Here is an 8,120-nt window from a genome sequence, read left to right as displayed (position 1 = left end):
GCCCCTACTGATGTTAGTAGGGTGCACGCTCTTTATTCTTTGTGATGCCTCCTCTAGGTCATGATCTCTCCATGCTCAGCTAGTCCTTGCCCTCTCCACTGAGCAAAGAGATCAATTATTATGGTGGTTTTGTGAGATGGAACTGAAATCAGACTGCGAACACCAACTCATTTTACATAGGCCTGCAAGGAGAGACGTTGGATGGGAATGTCTTTCGATCACTGCCCTATGAGGATGGATTTGAAATGGTAACCTACAGGTAAAAAGCTCTTTATCCACTTTCCCCAGGAGTCCCCAGGAATTAATTTTTCAAAGTAGGATGAAAGTAATTTTCATGTGTCAGAGACAGAGAATGTGATCCAAGAGTTAATGCAATTACCAATCAGTAAGAAATAACAGAAAAGATCCATAAGCCAGCTGGCCAATCAGACGGGTGTTGTGAAATTAAATTCCCTCCGCTAACCTTCCAGTTCTGTCACACCATCTCAGCACCAGCACAGGATTTATTTTTATTTTTGCAGAGGAAAAGGAAATCAGAGACCAGCTGCTGAAATGAAGTAGATTACTGATTCCCCAAATGCCACTGCCCCCTGACATATTGTGATGACGAACGTTTCAGTTTTAACTTGTGAATGCTCCAAAAGCACCTCTCCTAGTATAGAGGCTGTGGCTGACTAACAGCCATTGAAGGTGAATGGTGACACATCCCCTCAGCAATCAGAAGCTACCAACATCAGTGCCTTCAGCGAGTGTTTCTGTGTGGTTATTTCAAGAGCAGCTCCTGGTGCAATACTAGAGTGAGAATCCCTTTGTTCAAGAGACAAGAGGATTATTTGATGCCCCTGGGTAGAGAGAGAGAGAAAAAAAGGCCGCATCTTTTACTGATGCCGTTCACTCTGGCCATTAATGCAGTCACTACCCCATGTACTTTACTGTGATTACAGCGTCTGCCTCTGCCGCTACTGCTTCGGCAGCACATACACTAAAACTGGAACAATACAGAGATAATGTGCATGGCCCCTGAGCAAGGATGGCACACAAATTCATGAAGCGTTCCATAGTTTTTATTGCTTCTGCCCCCATGCTAGCTTTGCCTCTTTTTAAATTGAAGTAAATGTAGGAGCTTTGCTGCCAGAGGTTCTCTTTGGAACCTACCACGGGACCTCGGTCTTGGCTAGTCCTCTCTGGTCCATGCTCTACACTATCGGTTCTCAACCCATTTACCACTGTGGGCCGCATATGCAGCTCTCTATGTGCAATGTGAGCTGCAACCACACAATATATGTACTAGCCGTATAGCCCTGAGGATGTCACATGGTCCGCAGCTGTGGGCTGATTGGGCCACGGGCTGAGAACCATTGCTCTACACTCTACCATAGTCAGAGGAAATGAACACGTATGGTAAGATTTTATGAAGTGGCCATATGTCAGGGCACTATTCAGTGAGCTTCCCTTTCCTCTGGTGTGCAGGTGCTCAGAGAATGGCCTCTAAATTGATTGCTTGAGATGGAGAGGAGGAGAAAAAGCTTTTGGGAAGACAGGGCTCTGTAGCCTGGGTAATAGTACTTGACTGAGCCCTCAAGCTGTGGAATTTTCTGTGAATGTATCTTGTTTTCTTGTTGTAATCATCTTCCCTTGAGGAAAATACCTTGCTCCTGTGTAGCTACTGTTTACTGATGAGTCATTTCCACCAGAGTTCACCAAACTCATTTTCACTTGTGACCCAAACCCAGATTTGTACCAAAGTCTTCAGACAAGAAACACTAGTGCATTAATTGCCTATATCTTCTGTCTCCCTCATGTTGCTTTACTTTGAAATTCTGCCCATCTTCTAAGCATTGGGATTGTAAAAGACAGGGACACATGGCATGTCAACTGCTAAGGGCCAAGGAACTGCCATTTCAATTAAGCAAAATGTATTATGAATGCCCCTAAAACCAGCAAGTGGACAACTCCAGAAGTTAAAAGAAAAACACTATTAATGCTGCTTCTCTTGAGAAATAAAAGCATTATAGAATCGCACATGTCACTTATTTTTGTATTGCTTAATAGTCTATTGCACTCCATGCTGGCAGCCAACCTACATGATCAAAATGTGCTTACTCTTTTCCTTTCATCATTTTCCTATGTTTCTATGCTTTTGAACATTGAAGGTTATTGAGCTCTGCCTTTATTTTGAGGGGGTTTTTAAAAAATAATTGTCCTGTTAAAAATGATGTGATGGATAAAACTGCCAAGAAAATCAATCTATAGCATTTAGCACCAGCTCCTTTTTTAAATACAGCAACAAGGTTTCTTAACTGTTTGAAAAAGACTCTAGTCCTAGAGAGAGAAATTAATCTTCTATGAGTAACTGCCATTTATATTAAAAGACTAAAACAAAATGAGACACAGAAGATGGATTTGCCTGCACACTAATCAGCCTTTTCAATCATGCACAAAAAACGCTTTGTTTTGTAATAAAATAGTTACGATGGAGTTGTGGGGATGAGGGGCAGAGAGGAAGAGAGGCAAAGGTTGGATAGATACATTTAGCACTGTGAAGCGGTCTGGCTACAAATGATATTCCATTACATTGCCAGCCTTGCAGCACAGCCAGGGAGGTGGGAAGAGACGAGAACCATGATTGGTTTCGTTTGTAAGGTAGCTCCTGCTTATTACATTCCTAAAGCTTTTCTCTTTGGTTTTTTTCTTTTTTAAATTAAAAATTAGGGTTTTGTTTTTCCTTTTATTTCCTGTGGTTAGAAAAACTCAGGATCCTATTTCTAGGCAAATATCACAATATCCCGAACAAACACCCTCCCAATTAGCAAGCAAGGTCTAGTAATTTTCGACACTGCTAATTCATAACCTGGCACTAGCTAGTTCAGCCTCCCTGCTCCCAATACTAAAACAATTCACCATCTAGTTACATGTTTTGGAAGTGTTATATTTTATGGTACCCGTAGCTAGTGCTTTTATTACTTTGTAATCGCATATGACCTGCCAGGTCCTTATGTACTGAAACCCCTTAATTGTGAGACCACCTAGCAGTTACTATTTAATGCTTTTATATATTGCAATTATTATTTATTACCATAGCACATATGAGTCCTAGTCATGGGCCAGGACCCTGTTGTGCTATGCACTGTACAAACACAAAACAAAAAGACAGCCCCTGCCTTACAATTAGAGCTGGCTGGGAATTTTTTAACTTTTCTCAGAAAATGTTAATTCATCCAAACAAAGGTTTTTTTGTGCAGTAATATCTGTTTTGACAAAATTTTCATTAGGAAGTTTTCTCAGCTCCAGGATGGACTTTCTGGTCAAAACCAGAAAGAAGGACTGTAGCCCAGGAGTTAGAGCAGAGCAGGGATTTGAACTTGGGTTTCCTCCCATGGGTGTCCTAACCACCAGGCCAAACAGTCACTGTTTCTTTTCTGGCCCAATGGATATTTAATTATTTATACAAAGTGGAAAAGTTTGAAACAGGAGGGACTGACTCTATAGCCTGGAGGGTAGGGCACTCGTCCAAATCAGGCTGATCAGGGGCATGGACCTGGGTCTCCCAAAGCTAACCATTGGCAATAGCCATAATAGGGTCTTGCTTTTCACGAAAGCTCTACTTTTTGTTCCAATATGGAGCGAAAACAAACGTTGCAACGTTGACATTTGTCTGGGAACAGTGTGTTTGCTTTCCATCCAGCCCTGCACGCAATCTGTTGGCTCCAATTTCACACACTGGATATGGTGCAAAATTTATAATTATTAATAGCATGCCTGGCAATATTCTAACCAGTAAGGGTGAGGTTGGAGCTTTAGGTACAGCCCTGAAAGAAGGGTGGTGTGTAAGCTGTACCAATTGAGGAGCAGCCCAGGGAGGCCTTGTTCCTCAGAGACAATCGTGTCAAAATGTGCCCTTTTTGCTGCTGAGTGTGTGCACGCTTCTCTGAGCAAGATGAGCAAGCATATGCAGGGTGTGTGAATATGTGTATCAGGGAACTGAGCGAAGTCCATGCCCTTTGCCCTCAGTTTCTGAGAGTGTTTCACTTTCTCAAGAATGACCACAACCCTCAGAGAGTCAGTTCTCTCCCTTGCCCCTGCAAGATAATAATTAACTGCTGGCTTATGTGATGGAAAAATGTTATTGGCGTAGATCTGGAATGGGCAGATTACTTATGGTTGTTGAAGTCATGAGTGTGTGCCCTCTTCTGGCTGGAATCAGAAATGCTCTGCTGCATGTCATAGGTAAGGATCTACTTAAATTGTGGAGAAATCACACATTTTTTGTGGGTTGGTCACAGCATAAATAGCAAATTTCATGGATGTGTACATACAGTATGTTTACAGCAAGTATTCTGCTGTACTACTGTTACATTTGTAAGTCCCCCTGGATAAGGGATACTTCTGTATACTTTTACCCTAGTATAAAAGTACTCAAAAGACCAGATTTGATAGGGAAGACCACATTTCATGGCCTGTGACCCTTTTTTCATGGCCGTGAATTTGGTAGGGTCCTAGTCATAGGTCATATAAGGTATATCTATTCAGCAGTTTCACACCCGCGGTTGGCCCACGCTAGCTGACTCAGGCTCATAGGACTTGGGCTGTGGGGGCTGTTTAATTACAGTATAGACTTCCGGTCTGGGACTGGGAGTCGGGCTCTAGGACCCAGCAAGGTGGAAGGGTCCCAGAGCTTGGACTGCAGTCCAAGCCCGGATGTCTACACTGCAATTAAACAGCCCTGCGACTGCAAGCCTGAGTCAGCTGGCATGGGCCAGATGCACGTTTTTAATTGCAATGCAGCCAAACCTGGGGTCTTTTGGAATGAGAGGATTTGAGTCCTGCTTCCACTGCTGCTGTGAAGTTTTGAGGGGTCATGGTGTACAGCATAGCAACAACTGTGAAATCCTGTGTGGATCGGGATCTAAGTAAAACTAACCCGGGAGAGTTTATTTAGAAATCCCTGTCATTTTCTTGCAGTGGTTTCACTGCAGCAGAGGGGTAGTTTTCTTGAATACAGTAAAAACGTCTTAGAATTTAAGGCCTTTATAAATATTAACGCTATTTTTGGATGATTTCATAATGCAAATCTGGTATGTATATTTCCCATATTCTTAAAAAAACACATTGCTGAGATTTTTCTGAACCCTGGGAAGTTAATTATATTATACACTAATTGTATCACCTGTAAATCAAACTCTTTATTTTCTTGTACCAAAAGCAACCTCGTGCTCCTCCATTCTTCAGAATCACTCTGAATTGTATTATAGGACACACTCCAATAGCCATCCCTTCTAATTAGGGGCTATCTCACCCCACCGTCTCTTACCGAGATTATCTACATTAGTGACATCTGAAGATTTCGGATTCCTTCTCACACTGTTGTACAGCGTGCTGAGTTGTGGAAGCTAAAGCTGGTGAGCAAATGATTTTTTTCCTGCAAAAAAATTTTTAACAAAAACACACATTTTCCTTTTTTCGCCTAACTTTTGGAGGCGTTTGAGTAAAACCCCAAAACAAAACAAAAAATCCATTTTCAGCTACTGAAAATGGAAAGATTTCAATTGGAAATGTTGGAAGGGGGACTAGTTGCTGGAAATGGAATAACTTTTGGAGATTGGCTTTTCAGTTTCGCTACAGAAACCTGAATGTTTTTGATGAAAATGGAAGGGTTTTTTTTTGTGAAAGTGGCCATTTAGGGGAAGAAGGCAGTTTCCATCAATAAAAAGCTTTACTGAAAATTATTCATTGACTCTGCCCTAGAGGTGGTTGTATTTCACTGGTGCTTTCTGAACCGTATCCGGACTTCATCCTGCAAGGCTTGCATGACTCATCATTCTAGGACTGCAGTCGTTTTGGAATCCTTCACAATGAAAGGAGCTACGTACATTTAATGCAATGTTATTTTTATCTAACTACAAACAGGATACAATGAAAACCAAGACAGAACTGTGTGGATTAGTTAGCAGAGGGAAAAAAGAAAAGGAGGACTTGTGGCACCTTAGAGACTAACAAATTTATTTGAGCAGAAGCTTTCGTGAGCGACAGCTCAGCTGTCGCTCACGAAAGCTTCTGCTCAAATAAATTTGTTAGTCTCTAAGGTGCCACAAGTCCTCCTTTTCTTTTTGCAGATACAGACTAACACGGCTGCTACTCTGAAACCTGTCATTATGATGGGGGGAAAGAATCCTATACATATTCCATCTATAATATAACATAGATGGCTGGATGAACATAAAAGGGCTCTGAATTATTTTGCTGCTTCCGTGGCTATAGAAACAGGGCACTTGGTTCTTTACATATAAATGTGTAGAAAGAACACTCAGTGGCTGTGTTTAGCTTCCTCCTCAAAATCTGTTCACAAAGCATTTGCACAAATCAACAGCAAAAGCTAAATCTAAAAATGAGACTTGTCCACATCACATGGCCCAGCTGGAAGTGGGACAGAGAACAGTCAAAATAACTGAGAGCAGCTATGCTTCCCTCAGTGGCGCAGTCTGGCCCAGAGCACCTACTGCACAGAGCTAGTACATTGTGCAGTGGCAAGCACTTAACCAAGAGGAAATCCTGACTCATTGTGCCAAGCTATAAGACAGCCAGGTAGCAGGCATCCTAGTCCCAGCCCCTCCCCTGTACAATGATACATGGAGCTAATACATTCAAAAAGGCTCACTGAGAACACTAACCTGCCATTCAGCTGGGAGTGGAAATGTTTAGGCTCAGGGAGGGTCGCCAGAACGGCTCATTCAAAGTGCTCTCCGTGATCAAAGAGTGGGATTTAAAAGATGCCAAACCACATCATAAGTTCTTCTACCCACCTTGTAACTTTTCAGGGGAGCACATGCTTCGAGATAATACTGTGGGCTTGCCTTGGTGATAAAGTCCACACAGCATATGTCAATGTGTTTGTGACAGCAGATGTTGTGTGTGTGTCCTTTGTCTATAACAGCGCCGACATATGGATATTTTGCTAGAAGACCTTTTTTTCCTTTCTTGCATATTTGATGGAGGTAGGTAAGTAAATCCATGCTAATGCCATTCCTTTGTCTTCAAACACAGACCAGTCTGTCCGTGATACTGTGATATGCCACTGTAGGGATAGCGGGTACCTGGTATCGGAACTCTGGTCTTACAAAATGCCAGCAGCTTTCTCACACCAACGGAGTTTTGTTCCGTGGCTGTCTGGGCATTAAATTGACTTGACTGATAACAATAGACGGTCCCACTACTGGATTTGCTGTGCAAAAAAAAAAAAAAAAAAGAAGTGTACACGGTGACAAGATTCCATTCAGGAGTCTCCTGCTACAGCTCAACCAGGTGAGCTCAAGGAAAGCCTTTTGCTGGCAGTCCCAGTGGGCACTTTCTCATCCAGAAATCATTCTTAAACACATCACATCAGAACAGTTCATCAGTGTAGTCTTTGGCACATTGTCATGGATTCCCCCACTCCATCCCCTGACAACACAGAAAGACACTTTATTGTGGTGTGACTCCGTTTCTGCAGTTTCAAGGAGACCTTGTTGGGCAGCTGCCAGCATTCACCTTTTTATCATCTACAGCTGTTCCACAGCTCAGTTCATGTCCCTGAATTTTAATCTTCACATAGTGGTAGCTGTCCATAGTAAAATTCACTTTAATGTCTCCATTTCTTGCTGCAGTTGTGGTCTAGTTCATTCCAATGACTTCCTTCACTTTAGCAAGGCAGCTGATTCACATTCTGGTGATATCAGCTGGCTGGACTGTCCTCCTGCCTGAAGGCCATGTTACCTGTCAGGATGATGATGTGCAGAGCATATGCAGAAGTCAATTCCTCTGAGCTTTGCCCTTAAAAGGTCAGCCACTGTCTATTTAACTTGCACCTTTTCCTTACAGACTGTATTTACTACCTTCATATTTATCTCTAATTTTTTTTTGGTGGGAGGAAAAAAATGCAATTTAAACATTATAAAGTAGAGTAAAGACAGCAAAAGTGATCTGACAGCACTGAAGTAGAATATTAAGAAATGTTGTTCATGATGTGTTTTCTTAAACTCTGGCCATTTCACTGGCTGGATTAGAGAAGATACCTCACTTTCTGATCTCAGGTGTTGTCCACCCAGATGATTTGAATCTGCTGTGCTTTCATCCCACAGTCAGCA

General features: G+C 42.2%; 1 non-coding gene across 1 annotated transcript; it reads left to right on the top strand.

Annotated features, from left to right (window-relative positions):
* Positions 1-962: 962 nt before the first annotated feature.
* On the top strand, positions 963-1,065 carry LOC144263333 (U6 spliceosomal RNA). Its single transcript, XR_013345798.1, has one exon. It is a non-coding gene; the product is annotated as a U6 spliceosomal RNA (small nuclear RNA).
* Positions 1,066-8,120: the final 7,055 nt, after the last annotated feature.

This window comes from Eretmochelys imbricata, chromosome 3 (genome assembly GCF_965152235.1).
Source record: "Eretmochelys imbricata isolate rEreImb1 chromosome 3, rEreImb1.hap1, whole genome shotgun sequence".
In the NCBI taxonomy this organism is placed as follows: Eukaryota; Metazoa; Chordata; order Testudines; family Cheloniidae; genus Eretmochelys; species Eretmochelys imbricata.
The sequence above is the reverse complement of the archived record's forward strand: the minus strand, read 5'-3'. Positions and strand labels throughout refer to the sequence as shown.